Source organism: Lampris incognitus, chromosome 5, assembly GCF_029633865.1.
Source record: "Lampris incognitus isolate fLamInc1 chromosome 5, fLamInc1.hap2, whole genome shotgun sequence".
Lineage (NCBI taxonomy): Eukaryota > Metazoa > Chordata > Actinopteri > Lampriformes > Lampridae > Lampris > Lampris incognitus.
The window spans coordinates 14,057,419-14,066,719 of NC_079215.1; positions in this window are offsets into that span (position 1 = coordinate 14,057,419).

A 9,301-nucleotide genomic window follows, 5' to 3' on the forward strand; every position below is an offset into this window, starting at 1 on the left:
TGCTTGATGAAGAGGGCAAGGCTAGACGGATGGAGAGGCTGGGTGTCCGATCACGTCTCAGGCCATTAAAGATGAAGGATTGGTGTGTGGTCAGAGGTAGAACCAAGCCAAGTATGTGGACGGTGGGCCCTCACACCCTCGCTTCTAGCATCACAAAACCAGGGCCGGCAATTCCCCCAATAATGAGCAGGGACCCAGACTATGGGGTCAATTATTCATACCCAGTCCTGCTCAAGTCAACTGAGAGGCAGCGAGAGAAGGCGAGTCAAAGCCCCGTCCAATCCTGCAGTACTACCACACTCCTCAGCGGTCTTTGTTGCCGCAGAACCACCATCCAAGCAACTGAATGCGAGTCCATGTCTTGCCTGGACACAGCTTGATTTTAAAGGGCATACGTGATTGGCCGCTCACTCAAGTGACCACCCCACAGCAATAGCCTTTGGCTAGTCAGCCATTTTCTGCCCTCACAATTACTGTGTGCCATGAAAAGAAAGCCATTTATTGTTAGCACACTACAGCTGATCTATGTTGTTGTCATTGTTGTTAATATGCATCAAGTGGACTACATGTCGGGTTGGTTGTCAAAGAAAATCACTCAATGTGAGGTGTGCAAAGAGTCAAATGATTGTGTCTTTCTCTTGGTGCAAACGCAGGGAACTAACGTTACTGAAATAGCATTTTAGATGATGCTGTTGGTGCTGTTTCTGCAAAAATAATGTAAGAGGTCAAACACAAGTGGAAATTAATTTCTCAGTTCTCAATATCCTTTCCAAGTACTTTACAGTAGCTTTTAATCGGCAGTTCTTGTAAAACAATAAAAATAATATTTGGTCATTGATATTTGGTCTTGAAAGAACAGACCATGAAGGAACCCACACAAAGCATCTTTTCATGAATGGTTCGCTGAGCTGGTTAAAGTGGCCTCATATTAACATATTTCTTCAAACTCTGTGATTGTGCACAGCACATACCATTTGTACAAGTTATGGATAAGGAATAACTAGTTTGACCGACAATTGGCCTCATTCATCAATCGTTCATGGAATTTCTTAGCTCTCAAGGTTGTCTGACAGTCAGAAGCAAAGCCTGATGGGTATGTGTAAGTCCTTCCCCCTAACATCTGTTGTCTACCTCTTGCAATGAGCAATCACCCAGGCTTGCAAAGACATCAATGTTAGTCAATTGGTGTCTAAATCAGGGGTTAGCCAGGTTTTACCCGGGGCTCTGAGACAAACCTCAGGGCTAAAAGATTCCATGGGTGTGTAAGAAGAAATTTGTATGTACAAATGATCAGTGAATGAGGCCCAATGACTGTAAGAGTCACCATATGGGTATATAGACTCATGTTGTGATTTGTGGTGCAAATAAGTGTTTGAATTTACGTAACTGTATTACTTTGTGAGTTTTTTTTTTCCTGTAGTGTTGCTCAGTTGTGTTTTTTGACTCACTAGAGTTCATTGATTTAGTGTCCATTATGTCACAGTGTTTATACCGAAAACTCAAAAATGAAATACTAATGCAAAAAAAAGAATAGTTGAGATATCTGCTTCATATCCATTTCAAAATTGGATGGAGGGCACTGATGGAGCAGCTGTTAGTCTCACATCCAAATGGGTATGTAATAGCTATGTAGGTCTACAGTGCAAAACATATCAGTTTTACAATAAAGGCTATAAAATTGTGAGATGCCTACTTTTTTTTTTTTTGCCTATTCTTTTCTGTTGGCCTGTGTCCATGTCACATGACTGTCAAGTTTCTTTCTGCAAAACCAAAAATGGCTGACCTTCCAGTGGAAAATGCAATATTTTAAGATATTTTCAGCATTGGGCTGCACGGTGGTGCAGTGGTTGACGCGGTCGCCTTATAGCAAGAAGGTTCTGGGTTCGAGCCCCAGGGCAGTCCAACCTTAGGGGGGGAGGTCGTCCCGGGTCATCCTCTGTGTGGAGTTTGTATATGTTCTCCCCGTGTTTGCGTGGGTTCCCTCCAGGTGCTCAGGTTTCCTCCCACGGTCCAAAGAGATGTAGGCCAGGTGAATCGGCCATACTAAATTGCCCCTAGGTATGAATGTGTGTGTGTGTGTGTGTGTGTGTGTGTGTGTGTGTGTGTGTGTGTGTGTGTGTGTGTGTGTGTGTGTGTGTGTGTTTGTGTGTGTGTGTGTGGGCCCTGTGTAATAATGGCCTGGTGGCCTGTCCAGGGTGTCTCTCCGCTTGCTGCCCAATGGCTGCTGGGATAGGCTCCAGCATCCCCGTGACCCTGAGAGCAGGATAAGCGGTTCAGATATAATAATGGATGGTGTTTCAGCATTAAAATGCTTTTTTGATAACAATTCTAGCAAGAAATGTGCATTTTATTTGCATAGTCTTTGTTCAGTGAGTGTATATAATCTTAATTTGTTAGTCATTACGAAGGTTCTTTCAGGTCTCACAAGAAAATCATTAGAATGTAACGTTTTCTGTCATTGCTATGGTGATTGCAATGGATGCTGCTATAGCTTGCATGTGGGTTGAATCGTAGTCTTTGCACTGTGTAGATATCTGAGCTGTTGTGGTATTTGTGTTATTTTATGTAACTGTTTGATGATGTTCTTACAACAAAAACATTTTTTTAATAAAAAAACAAATTTTAGAGTGCCCCAGGGATGACGTATTCCTTCTTCTTCTTTGGATTTCCGACAGTTTAAGCACATGCTACTGCCACACTCCAGTAAGCTGACATGTTTTTGTAGGGTAACCTGAAAGTTATTTACGCTTTTTTAAAATTTCAGCCCGTTGTATGTTTTGATTTTTCATTTTCTTCTGTCTCTTTTTTATATGCACCTGATCCTATTGAATGAATGAATGGAAGCCTTTATTTGTCATTGCACAGATGTACAGCGAAATTGAGTGCAACTGAATGACAAATAAAGTGTTCCTGATTCCTGATTGCTTCGAAGCTTATTTTCCTGATGAAATTCACAATCTTTCTTTTCAGACCCAACTCTAACCCGAGCAATTCAGGCCCCATACCTGTAGTAATGCCCTGGATGGTCAGCAAGATCCGCTGATTTTTAAAGCACCTTGCCCCCTCCCCCGAGCCCCCAGCGTGGTCCTGGATTGTCAGGATTACAGTATGATGTAGTGCCTATACCCATTTATTTTCAGTTTTTTTGTACATGTATGTTTTAAGTTGACGCTGTTATGACCTATTAAGGTGTCACATTACTGAACCTTCTCATTTGGCTTAAGTCCACCTATTCTCATCTGAACCATGTTTGTTTGTTTTTTTCTGGATTTACTATGACCTCTAAGAAAACAGATATAAGAGGACCATGTAGTAATAATAACACATTTTATTTATATAGAATTTTTCAAGAACTGCAGGTGCTTCATAAAAGGGAAATATAATACAAATAAAATATATGTATTTTAAAAAAAATGTTGCGGAGGTGGTTGGAGGCTTTGAGTTTTAGGAAGGTGATTTTAGCAATTTTAAGAAATGTGCAAGATTATACACCCCAGCATCACCAAATACCCATACCTGGCCTAGAGCTTTACTCCATGTGATGGGGAACAGCTGAAAATTTGGATGTAGATCTTTTAAAATAGCATTAAAACAATGATCTCTGCTAGAAAACACTGACCTCATTCATCATGGTATCAGTTTGTTTGACCGAGTCAGGTTGCTGTTTACAAGCTATCAGTGAAATAACATATGGTGTAGGCCAGGGGTCGGGAACCTTTTTGACTGGGAGAGCCATAAAAGCCAAATATTTCTAAATATATTTCATTGAGAGCCATATAGTATTTTTAACGTATAATAAATTAAATATGTCTTACTTTTAATGCGACTTCTGGTGCTGCATGGTTTTGCTGATGGCCTTGTAGTCTGGTTCATACGTGGTGAGGTTGAGCTTCATGCAGGCGTTGAGGCTTCCATCAGTTAAACGTGAGCGTAGGTTGGTCTTAATGTTCCTCATATGCGAGAAAGACTGTTCACATGCATATGTAGAGCCAAACATGGTCAATACTCACACGCTGCATTGTGTGGTGTGTCACAGGAAGCTCGTTCCAAGTTTTAAGAATCAGCTGGTCTTCAGGTTGAAGATTTTTAATTTCTGTCCACTTGTGTTCCCTCGCCAGCTCTGCTCGCTGTCGCGCAAGACTTTCCAACTCTCCATTAAGTGACTTGAACTTACTCATCCACATGTCTGATGCCTTCAGGTCAGCAACTTCCAGCTCAAAGTCTCCGATAGAGACCCCGGGGATGCATGTCAGGTCGATTTTGTCCACTGCACACTCATGTGGATGAGTGATGAACTTGAAAAGACCAGTGCGCGCACGAAATTCTCCAAAACGTGCTTTGAATGACTGCAGGAGATTGAACGTAAAGCCAGCTAGCTGCTGGAGATCCAGATGTTGAGTGGAGTCACTTGCTAAGCATGCATCTCTAAATTGTTGCAGTCTTTCAAAGTGCAGAAGACGACCTGTTTCAATGTCCCTGAGAAAGACTTCCAGCTTGCTTTCAAATGCAAACACTGCTTGTTGAAGGGATGAGATTGTATTTCCAATACCTTGCATTTTCACATTGAGCTGGTTCAGATGGCCAGTTATGTCCACGAGATAGTGAAACTGCAGGAGCCAGTCAGTGTTGTCTAGCTCAGGATGCTTGACGCCTTTCATTTCAAGAAAAGTCCGGATTTCACTCAGGCAAGCTGCAAAACGGCTGAGCACCTTCCCCCTTGACAACCAACGCACGTTGCTGTGTAAAAGCAGACCGGGATAATGATTCCCAACTTCTTCTAACAGAGCTTTAAACTGGCGATCATTTAAAGCTCGGGCAACAATAAAGTTGACCACTCGAATGACCAGCGACATCACCTCACCAAGCTCCTGGCCACACGTCTGAGCGCAAAGCGCCTCCTGGTGCAGGATGCCATGAACACTTAGGATGGCTCTCTTTTCATGTTCACGGAGAAGCGCTACAAATCCTTTGTTCTTCCCCAACATACAGGGTGCACCATCAGTACAGACAGAAATAAGTTTATCCATCGGTAGTTTTTTTTCTTTAGCAAACTCCATGAAAGACATGAATAAATCCTCTCCTCTTGTTGTCCCTTTCATTGGCAAAACAGCCAAGCTTTCCTCACGCAGTGTGTCACCTGCAGCATACCTGGCAATGATACTGCACTGAGATAGATGGCTAACGTCTGTTGACTCATCTAACGCGAGAGAAAAGTATGTCCCGGCGTTTATGTCCTTAATTTGTTTCCTCGACTTGATTTGCCATCATGATGCTACGATCGTGCACAGTTCTTGCTGACAGGGGCATGTCTTTTATTCGTTTGATTATCTTGTCTTTATTTGGGAAGTCATCAAACAGTTCATTGGCCACATCAAGCATGAATGTTTTGGCATACTCGCCATCTGTGAATGACTTTCCATTCCTTACTATTGCCAAAGCCCCCGCAAAGCTAGCGGAATTCCCGTCACCTTGCTTGGTCCACACACGTAGTTGCTGCTGACTCGTCTGCACTCTCCGCTGTGGCTCCTCGCGTGCCCTTTTCCTGCTGTCCCCCGCTGGAGATTTCCATGCAAATGAAGCATGGTGCGTATCGAAGTGCCGCTTTATATTTGACCGTTTCATCGATGCAATTTTATCATTGCATATTAGACATACCGCAGATCCTGCTCTCTCCACAAATGCAAATTCCTCTGTCCACGCAGCCTGGAATGCACGGTAATCATCGTCTTTTTTTCTTTTCGCCATCTTTTCCGTTACAAGGGTTGAAGCGGATAAACTAGTTGGCTATCTGATAAAATTGATTTCTTCACCTTTACAATGACCCGGACATGCTCGCGAGCCATTGGTTCCCGACCCGACCCACGGGTGACCCGTGACCCGTGAAATTTATCTTCAAAACTAATTTCTGTTTACTTTAAAATGACACAGTATTATTAAGAAATATCACAAGTATTTTAAAATCAGTTCCAAACTGATTTTTTTGAAAAATTTTTTTTTTTCAACTCAAAATTGTCTGGGAGCCATATGCCGTCACCGGAAGAGCCATATATGGCTCGCGAGCCATAGGTTCCCGACCGCTGGTGTAGGCCATCAGTTTAAGATAATTTAAACTCCTGCAGGTCCTCTTAAGGTAAAATGTTAGCCAAAGACTTTTCTGGAAGGCACAAATGACACGTTACTTTCATAGCACCTTCACATAGGAAACAGCCCAATCAAGACTTCTTCCTACATGACAAGGGGAAAGTCTTGACAAAGTGAAGAGAGACTTACGTGTAGCTGAAAGCACTGTTAGTTTTCTCGGGTGAAGTCATGTGAGTGGGCCAGACTAAGGCTATGAAGCTTAAGCAGTGCTGAAATAGTAAACACCTGTGCATTGACTAATTTTGAAATAAAGACTTTACATAATGTACATCAATTAGTGTTTTCTGTGACAGCAGCAGGGCTTCACCTGCATCCACTTAAACAGCGTCGCTCATTTGCTAAGATTATTATGATATAAGAATTTAACATGGCGCACATTTCCCGCTAGAAATGTTATCAAAATGCATTTTAATGCTGAAACTATCTTAAACTATGGCATTTTCCACGGAGAGTAAAAGGGAATGTCAGCCATTTTTGTTTTCGCAGAAAAAAACTTGACAGTCACATCACATGGATGCAGGCCTACAGAAAAGAATAAGCCACACACAAAAAAACAGGCATCTCACAATTTTAGAGCCGTTATTGTAAAACTAACACATTTGGTGGTGTGGGCCAACGTAGCTATTACACATTTTGACGTGAAGCTGGGTTGAAACGGTAACGTCTCCTCAGTTGTAAGTGCAAGTAGACATGTCCATGTCTCAGTGCTGAGTGGCAGTATCTCTGGTGCTGGGATAAACCAATTAGGTGGCAGGTTGCTGAGCCATTTCTTCCCCTTGTAGTTCTCAGGGAATCTATATAGAGAGGAAAGACTTAAGACATAGGGCACCACGGTGGCGCAGTGGTTAGCATGGTCGCCTCACAGCGAGGAGGTTCTGGGTTCGAGCCCTGAGGTAGTCCAACCTTGGGGGTTGTTCCGGGTTCTCCTCTGTGTGGAGTCATATTCTCCCCGTGTCTGCGTGGGTTTCCTGCAGGTGCTCCGGTTTCCTCCCACAGTCCAAAGACATGTAGGTCAGGTGAATTGGCCATACTAAATTGCCCCTAGGTATAAGTGTGTTCGTGTGTGTGTGTGTGTGTGTGTGTGTGTGTGTGTGTGTGTGTGTGTGTGTGTGAGATGGCATGGCAGCTTGTCCAGGGTGTCTCCCCACCTGTCGCCCAATGACTGCTGGGATAGGCTTCAGCATCCCCGCGACCCTGAGAGCAGGACAAGTGGTTTGGATGATGGCTGGATGGACGGATGGACGGATGGACGGATGGATGATATGTGGGAACTGCAGTGCTGTTTGAGCATGCTAAATCTCGGCATAGCCGCCAACGCTTTAAAGTAAGCACCTTCCTCTGTGTGAAACAAAGCAACGTGGTTTGTTCTTGGTTTTTTAGCAATGGATATCTGCCGGCAAAAAGTACACAAGAGTTTGTCCTGCCATATATCCTCACAAGCAACAACAAATGAACACAACCTGCCTAATTCTCCTGCATTTGGCTGCTACACCTAAGACCTAAAACACGGCATCATTTTTCCTGGAAAGTCCAGCTCAACAGTAACCATTAATATGAACTACAAAACTGCTGATGATGGGATATTTATGAATAAGCCATCGTCTTACATGGCCCAGCAATATGACGTGTCACATGGAACTGCAGTGTCAAGTTCTCTCAACCGTCGGCCCATACAAAATACAAATATAGTTGAGTCATGCAGTAATTGGTTGAGCATGTGTTGTACATGAAGACTGAAGGGACACGATAAGGGAGCCGCTGAGTGCCGTACTTACCATGGGTGCCTTTCAGGAATACATTTGAATGGAAGCCGCAGTCATCTGCAAATTGTAAGTTATCTGTCAATTTCAATGTGTCTCCCCTGTAAAATGATGGCACTGTACCCCTCCGACCCTGCTGTTAGGTATGTTGGGTACATTTAGCCGTGAGAGACGGTGAATGGGGCAGACATCTATCAAAACCAGATAATGGCCATCATCAAAATGCGTCCCGATGTGAAAACAATGGAAAAGAAGATTCCCCTTCTTATTACCTGCCATCATTCCCATGAATATATATCCAAATAAATGGCTCGTAATAACCACAAAAGGAGCAAATGTGTCCCTTGTGTAGATGTAGGATTAGACCTGGAACAGGGCTTAGACATTTTTTTAGTGCATGTGTGAGTGCATGTGTGAGTGTGTGTGTGTGTGTGTGTGTGTGGACGAGAGAGAGAGAGAGATGCATTGAATGGTGGGGGTTCATGGATGAAAAATCATCACCGGGCCAAATGCAGATATTGTGGCGGCCTCACAGTCTTGCCAGTGTCACCCTCCATTCGTCACTGTCCACGGGCCGGCCTTTCATTAAGTGCTCCCGCTCTGGCGACAACTTAATTTCCTTAAGAGGACCAGACACCTGATTCAATTGTGTCCCCATTACGGATTTGTTTTCCCTGTCCGGGCCTTACTGGGACCACATGGCTCTGAACAGAAATACACTCCCACCATATTAAATGTCGGGGACATAAATCCCAGACATATGATTCATGTGCGCTTTCCCAGTACCCACCCCTTACTGCTCTCGGCTCAAATAGTAGCGCAGTTGCCCATTCGGGATGATGAGACTCCTGTTACCGTTGCTCTGCCCCGCTCTTTCATTGCCCAACGCTTTCCTCTTTTCCAGCGGTTTGTAGACAGTATATCATTTTTATTTTATGTCTTTTATTTCATATGTCCTCAGTAAGCCATGGTGATCCATCCTCGTGGTTCGGTTCCTAGCAGTGTATTCTAATGACTGGTTTTTTTGGGGGGGGAAGGGGACAATTAACTTTATAATGGGAAAAGGTGTATCTATTCAGGTTATTCTCTGTATCCGATGGTTCAAATTTAATTTGTTTGAAGTTTAAACTGTTGACGGTGAACGTCTGCTTCACTACTACTTTGCTTCAGAAAATACTTTTGTAACACTTTATTTTAGGGGGTTGGAAATTACATAGGAATTTCCTAGTAATTTCCTAGTAATAAGGTGTAGTTATAACGTAATTTCTTAGAAATAAGGTTGAAATTACCTTGTAATTTCCTAGTAATAAGGTGGTAGTTTTTACAGGTAATTTTACAGCTAACCCTAATGCTCCCTAACCCTAACCCTCCCTAACCCTAACCCTAACCCTCCCTAACCC